This window comes from Ostrinia nubilalis, chromosome Z (assembly GCF_963855985.1).
Source record: "Ostrinia nubilalis chromosome Z, ilOstNubi1.1, whole genome shotgun sequence".
NCBI classification, from domain to species: domain Eukaryota; kingdom Metazoa; phylum Arthropoda; class Insecta; order Lepidoptera; family Crambidae; genus Ostrinia; species Ostrinia nubilalis.
Genome location: NC_087119.1, coordinates 8793810 through 8804263, shown reverse-complemented (window position 1 = coordinate 8804263; position 10454 = coordinate 8793810).

Below are 10454 nucleotides of genomic sequence, written 5' to 3'. Positions count from 1 at the left end.
CCGGCTGGCTCGCGCGAACGTAAATTGATTAAAAGTTGATTGCTTTTAAACGCATTTATTGCCGAGCAGTATGACCATCAACCGCATCAAGTTTTGAAATTGACAATTAATACTTTTCCCGCAGGGAGATGCAGGTTCTGGATTACCTGTCGCAAAATTATTAGGTAGGTGCCCATCGATAAGTGAGTCGCCTAATCATGATGACTATGATGAGTTTCATGATTGATGGATGATTTCTTAATAAAATAATAAAGGCACTTACGTTTGAATTAAAACTAATTTGTGTACATTTTCTTATAAATAATTGCATGCGGGATTAAACCACGTCTCACTTACTCCCGACCTAAGACGCATCGAACAAGCCTAATAATATTGTCTATAGAAAAGTATTATGAGTTTTGAGATATGGCCAATTTTAAAATAAAAAGTTATTTTTTAAATGGACTTATGCTTGTTCGATCTATTCTTTCACATTGACCCCGAAGACCTTGGGACACCCTGTATATTCTCTATTATTTTTTTCTGTTTGCTGCCTAAAAGGGTGGTGTACGTGGGTGATACAGGGCCGAACAAAAACGTCTCCATAGCGGTGGAGACGGATCGCAGCCTCAGCGACATCTATTACGTATCTGACGCCCCCATTGACCACATCGGCGAGTCGGCATACATGTGCCTGCAGCCTGGCAAGTGAGTTAAATTCCATCTTAAGATGAGCATAGACTAAAGCAATTACTTGTAACAGAACAAGGAGCCGCTCTATGAAATGTCTAATGTCACACCCTGAACCAAATGTTATACAATTTACCTGTATTGTACCATTTGCAAGAACGTTTAATTACATAGAAATGCTCTAGTCTAACTCGTCTCCTCTCGTCGCCGGCCTTATAACATAATAGTACATGGGTACATCCTGTGCTGTATACATTTACCCCCTCACTAATAAAAAGTTACACAGTTGTTGAACACTGTTTTAAAATGACATTTCCATACTAAACGTCCTTTAAAACACTGTTCAACGAGTGTGTAAGTTTTATTAGTAAGGGGGTTACTATATTACATACACAAGTTGCAGAACAAGAGTTAAGTAAGCTAAGTTCAGAATTGCTAAAATCAAGTGGCAGTGGGCGGGGCACATAGCTCGTAGAGACGATGGCCGTTGGGGCAGGAAAGTTCTCGAGTGGCGACCACGGGCTGGAAGACGTAGCGTGGGCAGGCCTCCTACTAGGTGGACCGACGATCTGGTAAAGGTCGCGGGAAGAGCCTGGATGCGGGCAGCGCAGGACCGTTCATTGTGGAAAACCTTGGGGGAGGCCTTTGTCCAGCAGTGGACGTCATTTGGCTGAAAAAAGAAAAAGAAAAATAGTCGTGTGCGAACTGCAAACTATACAAACACTATAGAAAATTGCATCAGGCTAAGCCAAACTGACTTAGCTTGGCTCTTGTGCTGCAACTTGTGTATGTAATTTAACCATGTATACAGGGTGTACCTACCCATGTATGTTATGAATGAGGTGTCAAGCCAGTGTGTGTGAGGCGAGAAGAGTCATTCATATCGTTAACGAAGCATTTTGTGTAGCTGATTGATGCTCTTTTTTATATGCATTTCCAAGCAGAAATTTCCAATGTCAGAAAAAAAGTTATTCTGAGTGAAAAATGTGCCTTAGAAAATATGACTTAATATTTCACACTCACTAAAATTTTAACTGTCACGAACAATCTTCTATGGAACATGTCAGGAAATTAGAACTTTTCATTTTTAATAAATATTTGGACTCTATTTTAAATTTTCTCTTGTGAGAATGAATTTTAAATGGATGTTTGGTATGTTTTAATAATTAGAAAGAATGAAAGAAAAAAAGAAAAAAATATATTTGGCAACAAATTGAATCATCTCTATGTTCATGTTTCATACATTCATTGATATGAATTTTTCTATTTTTTACACATATAAGCAAATTCAGAACAATTTTTTGTTGTTATTCTTATTTCTAGGTCATAAAGCAATAAAAATAAGCTATGCATAACCCGTGCGCAAAAATGCTGTAGACAGTTGTAATTAATGCTCTTCAACCTGCAGTATAAACATTTATTGAGAAAGTAATTAACCACATGACGTTAACGTTGAAACTGCCTTGATAACCGCTGCCCGCAAATAATTACAGCGAACCAAGATTGTAAATTAAAAAACCAAAATTGATTGACCCGAATTTTCAATGGACATGGCGCACAATTTTTGTTGAAGATGCCAAAAAAATCTACAAAAAATTAGAATGAATACTGTATTTTTACTTTTTTGATATCTTTAAAAATGACTGAAATATTCAAGCTCAAAGTGCGCTCTTCCGCTAGGAGCGATTTTCCGCGCGGATTTTGAAAATGTGACGTAGTAACATGAAAAGCTGCATGTAAGATATTATCTGTGTACAATGGTTAGAATGGTTAGTAGGGGAGCCGAAGCGGGGATTTCGGGACTTACTAAAGAGTGGCAGACTAACATACAAGGAAATACTTTGTACCTAGTGGAGTACCTCTAAGTATGATTTTTTGATATAAAACGGCATTAGTTCTTATGCCTCTCACCCAAAAAATACCTCAATTAAGCCCAAATTTTAGTGACGATGGAAACTAGCCTAGATGGAAGACACAATACATGAAATTGAACTTCTGCTTCTTCTTTGGTAAAGACTTATCATTTACCATACCTTATCATTTTGTATTCCATTTTCAAGTCACTTTTTTTTCGCTTACTGTTTAAACAAAACGTGGGTTTTTTTTAAATCTCAGGTCTTTTGAACGCACATCCGAACGATGTCTGGTTTTAATTTCTTCAGTTACTCCGTGACCATGGCGCTTGCAACAGTGCCGAAATATTGGAAACTCAAAACTAAGGTACATGGTAGCAATCCCGTCAGTAATAAATGTCTTGAAAAATAAGTAAATCGTATATTACTTTATGTAACTAATTTTATTATGTAATCAAAACTAATCACTTCATTTAGAACTAGAAAACGATTCCAAGGATTCCACTTTTCTTCAATAGATGATCAAGATAAAGAGGTATTTATTATAAATTGCTCTTCCAGCATTTCAATTATCCTATCTTGCTTGATGAAATCTTTTTCAATTTTATTGACATGGTCATAACATTTTCACCATTTCTCTGCACCAATTTGTGAGGTACACCTGAAACCCCCGATAAAGCAGTAATTATAAGAATAATATTAAAAAAAACCTCCTTCTGACGGAGTTAGGTAATAAACTAAATGTATCAAATTTCACTCCAACTTACTGTCAACTCAACGACGCGCTTTAAAATCAAAGATTGACTTTGAATTATGCCCATTGCAAACAATATAACTTACTATACACATTGCAAACAATATAACTTACTTGAGCTTTTTCGACTTTTTCACAAAAATAACATATAGACATGAAGAGATTACAAAATTTCTGCAGCGACTGACAGTTCACTTGATTTACTTTGACAGGTGACAATAAAGCCTATGAAATTTGCCAAAAAGAAAGACACACTTTTCCAATATTTTTGTTTACCATGAGATTCTGGTACACCTATACCTATCATTTAATGAAAAGATGTTACTTCGATAGTGAGTGTAGTGGAAGTTATTGAATGAAAAGAGTGGACTGTATAAATTAATTGTCTATTCGGTATAAATTTACAATGATATTGAGACCGTTTAGTGCAAAGTCGTTGAAGAGAGTGTGTCAGGATCGTCTTCTTAGATGTTCGCTCGCGAACCGAACATTGCTCGTTCGTTCGCCGAACGCTCCCTCCGGTCACGCCGCCCGCGGGCAATGTCCGTGAGTAGTCAAAAGATAAACTAATTTTTTTCAGCACAACGAAAATCTGCTTTGGCGCGTAGCAATACAATGTGAGAACTGCAGTTTGGACTTCTTTATGCGTCCACTACACATACAATAAAATTCGAACTATCGCACATTTTTCTTTTTAATTCTAATTCAGTAAAAAATGTTTTTGAAACCTTCATTCAAAATTCAAAAGTTATTATCATATGACAGAACTTATGACCAGACTATGTACATTAAATAAAATATTTTTCTTTTTATCATCAAGCTTAGCAGCCTAATAAGTTACTATGATACTCGAGTTAATCCACATTCAGCACCATAGCCTCCCCTTCTACAAGGCCCTCTACAAATGTCAAAATGTCACTTAACCCTTTTAGCACCAGTTCTTTTGTTTTTGAGAAGATGTACCCTTTTTATATCAATTAAATTATAGTCCAGTCGTTTGGTACAAATTAACGTGGTTACCTGGAAAGTGTTCCGGGAGTTTTGAAAATTAGTGATTAAAATAGATTTCGCTATGCTCTCTGTTAGTCTGTTAGTTAAGTGTGATTGCCGCGTTCGTTGCGAAATTGGAAAAATGCTGCCTTAGAGAAGATTTTTGATAGTTACATTCTTTCCTATTTCGTCGTTACAGCCAAATGACGTCCACTGCTGGACAAAGGCGAGAGGCCTTTGGGTTTTCCATAGGTTTTTCATAAAGAACAGTCCTGCGCTGCCCGCATTCAGGTTCTTCCCGCGATCTTTACCAGATCGTCGGTCCACCTAGTAGGAGGCCTGCCCACGCTACGTCTTCCAGCCCGTGGTCGCCACTCAATAAATTTTCTGCCCCAATGGCCATCGTCTCTACGAGCTATGTGTCCCGCCCACTGCCACTTGATTTTAGCAATTCTGCGTGCTATATCGGTCACTTTGGTTCTCCTGCGGATCTCCTCATTTCTGATTCGATCACGCAGGGAAACCCCGAGCATAGACCGTTCCATCACCCTTTGGGTGGCCTTGAGCTTTCTTATGAGGCCCATAGTAAGCGACCACGTTTCAGATCCTTAAACTTTCCTATTTATTTCAAGACTAGCTTTTGCCTGCGGCTTCACCCGCGTAAAATTTAGTGTCACAGATCGGCATAAATTATAGCCTATATGTTCTGGGTTACAAACAATAATATTGTACAGTTTCAACAAAATCCGTTAAGTACTTTTTGCGTGAAAGAGTAACAAACCTGAGACACAGGAATCTTCCTAGTTCAGGTATCAACCCACCAACATTCTTACTTTTTGTTTTTCCTGATTGTTTGTTACCATAATATTATCTGTTATGTTGGTGAGAAATAAACATTACTTTATTTTAAACTTCCAGACATCCAGACATGCAAACTTTCGCATTTATAATATTAGTAGGATACAATTATGTAATGTAGAAACAAACAAGACAAAAAAAAATTTATACTTCAGCAACGCGATTTTTTTTATACTTCAGCATATTAAGGACACCCGGCAGCGTGTCCTGCCATGATCAAATAAAAAAGAACTCGCAATTTAGCAGGTACATTAATATGACTGTTACACAACTCTAAATCTATTTAACTTACATTACATGAAATCAAAGCTTCTTAGCTTGTCTATGTCCCAAAAATTATAAAATGAAAAAAGCAGTTGTCAAAAGCCTTTTTTAGGGCGGATTTATTTCAATAAGGCGGGCGCCCTCGCGGCTATAAACGAGGTCACAAAATTCGGAAAGAACATAGCGAAATCTATTTATTCACCAATTTTAAAAAATTCCGGAAAACTTTCCAAGTAAAATTAACAAATAACTGGACTATTTACTCGTTATTGAGCACAGAGACACAAACTTGGTTATTTTTCCAGAAAATTTATATTTTTTTTAAGTGCATAAATGTAAAAATGGCTTCATAGTGCACAAAATTGGCAATAGGTGGCATAATAATGGTTACTTTTTTAGCGCCAAGTTTGAAATGTGATTGAACGATGACAACTAACAACAGTTGTCAGTTAGGTAAAATTTTATTTTAGTTGGAAAAAGACAAAAAGTGGTAAATGGGTTAACGTGCGGGGGCTGCAAAATCATGTTGTGACGTCACGCGCGAATATTGAAAATTTTTGAAAATTTTAAAAAGTCCGTAAACTTCTCGAGGCTCTATCTTCGGTAATACTGGATGGATTGAGGTGAAATAAAAACTAGTGTAATGTGTGTGATCTAAACTTTAAATTAAGTCATAATTTAACTTAATATTACAACTTATGCGTGTTGTCCATTACGCATCGGCGTGATTTAAATTAAAATAGGTATTTTTAGGACATGATTTTCAATTTTATATTTAGCATTATGAATATCGAAAAATCACTCACATTTTGTTATTATTGTGATTTACTATTCTTTTAAATCTTATACCTTACAGACTCTACCTACACCCTGGAAATACATGAAATATCTAAAAAGTTTCTATTTCTCTATTTAGCGTCACAATTAAAAACGTTTTAAAATCTTTTTAAAAACACTATTAATGAGTCCAGTTAAAAAGTTCGCTCCAATAACGGAACAAGGTGTCTTCTACCTTTGTGCACTTTTACAATGTTCTAATTGAGCCATAAAACGGAGCAGTGTGAATTTACCGGCACTAAAACTTAGAAGTTGGATCACTAGCGAGACATCATTTTACACGTTTCCCGGTCTTGAAAACAATATTACCCACCGTCCCCTTTTACTTAATATTAAACAGATTGTGTACATTTTTTTTGTTATTGATGTCATCTGATGTTACGGTAACGTACGATAGAATAACATGAAGACACAATGTACCATGGTAATTTATTTAATTGCATTTATCCGATGTAACTTCGCAACATTACTGTAAAAGTAGTTTGTTATTCGGACGATTCTACTTCCAGTATCAGATATAGGTTTTAATTAAATTATATTTTCAAAATTATACCTTTTATTACATCCTGTATAATCGTTCAAAATCTTCTCATCATAATCGTAACTAAAAGGAAAACTATCAAAATAGCGTTGAAAGATTTGCCTATGTGAATAGTCTGATGAAATCTTAGCAAGTCGCATCCAATAGTTAGTTGCGAAAACTATGTAGGAGTTCTGTATTTTCCAGACTTGCTACTACTATCCCGAGAAACTGTACCTATCACTTCAATATTCGTCTTTGAACACAGTCCCGTCGAGATTGTTGTTTCTGACTGTCGATTTCTCATTTGACTGATGTATTTCATCTGAAGGTGCCTTTGTAAGGTTAAAAGGAATAGGGGGCGATACGCAGTAGAGCAGTCTTTGAAACCGCACTTGGTAATAACACCAGTCTGTTTCAAATAATTTCGAAGTCAATAAATTTAATGAAGGTAGCATTTAAAGAAAACTTTTATGAGTATCAAGTTTGGTTAGTTTTAATTTATTCCCTAAAAATGTAATGGACATGAAATTAATTGTAAATAATTTTGGTCAGTACTTCATAATACATACGTCACAAATCTGTTTTCCACAACTTGATTTAAGAATAATAAACCATATTGCATCATAAACCCATCGACATAATGAAAAAGAAGGTGCTCAATACAAAATCTTTCTATTTCATATTTTTTGTTCCGTTTCTAAGAAAATCATTTTTGAAAATCAAATTGATTTCGTATTATAATGTTAGTATGGATAGATCAATCAAGCTCATGTTATCCAGGTTTCGTTGGCGTGCCGAGAGCGCGGGCGGCGAGGTGTCCGGCTCTGGCGAGGGTTACCTACGCGCGGGCGGCGTGTACGTGCTATGCTTGCGCGAGCGCCTGGGCCGACTGGATGCAGCTGTCCTGCACGCGCCTAACCCACCCAACGAGCTGCAACTGGCCTGGATCGTGCCGCAGTATCTGCTCGTCTCTGTAGCGGAGATCATGTTCGCTGTGTCGGGCCTGGAGTTCTCTTTCACGCAGGTAATTTGAACGAAGCTTCAGCCCCTGTTGTCTAGATTTCTTTGGAGCGCGGGTGGCGAGGTGTCTGGCGTTAGCGAGGTTTACCTGCGCGAGCTCCTGGGCCGACTAGATGCAGCTGTCCTGCACGCGCCTAACCCACCCAACGAGCTGCAACTGGCCTGGATAGTGCCGCAGTATCTGCTCGTCTCCGTGGCGGAGATCATGTTCGCTGTGTCGGGCCTGGAGTTCTCTTTCACGCAGGTAATTTGAACGAAGCTTCAGCCCCTGTTTTCTAGATTTCTTTGGAGCGCGGGTGGCGAGGTGTCTGGCTCTACCGAGGGTTACCTGCGCGAGCTCCTGGGCCGACTAGATGCAGCTGTTCTACACGTGCCTAATCTATCCAATGAGTTGCAACTGGCCTGGATAGTGTAGCAGTATCTGCTCGTCTCTGTGGCGGAGATCATGTTCGCTGTGTCGGGCCTGAAGTTCTCTTTCACGCAGGTAAATAATGATGTGAGATTGACGATGTTCTTGATCAGGCATTGAAACTGTTACTAGTCAAGCATGGTTGATTTGATGGGCGCAGCTGGTGAGTTATTATCGGGCATAGGTTTGTTATAGTCACTGCTCACCGGTCGGACCTCGAGTTCTCTTTTACATAATCTCTATTGATATTGGGAAATGTACCTACTCATGTCATCCAGGATGAACCTACAACTATCTACATTGTTGGCCACAGGAACTGTTATTTTAATCTGCCCTACCAAGCACGTAATGCACATAGATAATTTCACCGCAGCTAGTTGCACTTGAATCGACTGTTATTATTGCGCGCGCCCATAATCTACCACATGACTAGCTGCGAACACACTGCTTTGCTTGATTAGGCGCGCGTTTAAGCGCGGTCGAACGGACGGTCTTCCATCTGAAGCGAATTATATGCAAACGGCTTAATTACCGCATTATCTTAGTAGGTATTCCTAGAGGTGGAGACATTTATTCTGCGGAAATCCCACAGTTAACGGTGTTCTGTCACTATACATTAACGAAGGTAATTAAGCTGTTAACAACTGATTTTAATACTGTTATCTTGGACTGACATTTCTAGGAATCTGATCTTATCCAGGGCGAAATTGGATTATAGCTAAAGCCTTGATCACACGTAGGTACCGAGTAAACGTGCGAGACAGTAAAATGTTTACTCGGTCGAGACAGTTGGGTGAGCGAGTCACATACTAGAGCGCCCGGCCGAGCACTCGGCGTAATGTTCATACACACCGAGTACTCGGCCGAGAGCACTGTCTCGCCCGTTTGCTCGGTACGTGTGATCAAGGCTTTAGGCTATTTAAATAAGGTGCAAATGTACGATGTATGTCTTATTGTTAGATAATGAAATGTACTTAACCATGTTCTCTTATCTAATATTCTCATAACGTATAATGTACTGTATCTAATCATCTATTAATTACCTGTTTAAATATTTTTAGGCGCCAAAAAGTATGAAAACCATCACCATCGCCGCGTGGTACGTGTCGGTGGCGTTTGGGAACCTCATCGTCATATTGGTGGCTCAGACCAAAATCTTTGAGTCAAGGGTGAGCTTACCTACTTGTAAACTTGGTAGCTAATCATCATCATCATCCATAGGACCCCAATGCTTTCCATGCTGCCCGGAGACATGTTGACACCACCAATTGACGTACTTTTTAAAACTGTCAAAACGAAACTCTCCCATAGATTTTGTATGGCACTACAAGCAAGTGACGTCACTATTTTGTCAATTCAATTAAACTACTTTTTTCAATTACAATGCGACCAAAAATCGTAATTTACGATTTGTAAGTTTTTAAGACCAGAATTAAGTGTCTTTTTAGAAAAGTTGTGATTTCGAATTATTGAGGAATGGTGTCAAATTGTCTATTATATTAATGTGGTAGCTAATAATAATAAATTGTTATCTTGCTTGCTGCGTCGTTCGCGTAGATTTAAACAATACCAGTCTATTCATCCAGCGGTGTTCGCCATCAACCAACGATCATCCATAAAAGTTTCTATAGTGCCATCTTTTATTTCTTTGTTATTCACACCGCTATGCTATCATCAAAACCGTAGATGTTGAGTGTAGAAAATCGTAAATAGTTACATAAATAAAGAAACTTAGATATAATTTTCTGTTGTGGTGTCTGATAGGTATACCTATATATTTTTTGATATTATAAAGAAATCGTTGGTTTAGAGCAGCGCTCGAAAATAACAATGTAAAATGATCACATTTTCATAAAAAATACGTATCCAAGCGTGCATGGCCGCCGGCTACTATTTCCAGGGATGCTGCAATAAACATTTTTTGCTTGTTAAAATGAGTTTTTCCATGTCTTTTTTTATTTTAATTTGAATAGTACATGCGCAAAATGTAGGGTTACAATATTTTGAAATTGATATTGGAAAAATAAAGTTAAAATTTAAAAGTTGAAATAAAAATACCAAAGCTGCAAGGTGTAAAGGATTTTATGGCTGTTTGTTTTCAGGGGCTGAACTTTTTCAGATTTTAATTATAATTTATAATTTTTTACATTCATCTTTATTTTCACTTTAATAATATTTAGGTAGGTACATAATATGGATTTCTCAAACACGATTATGGCTAAAAGTCAAGTAGGTAACTCCTATGTCTTATCAGTCGAAATGTATGCTCGTAAATGC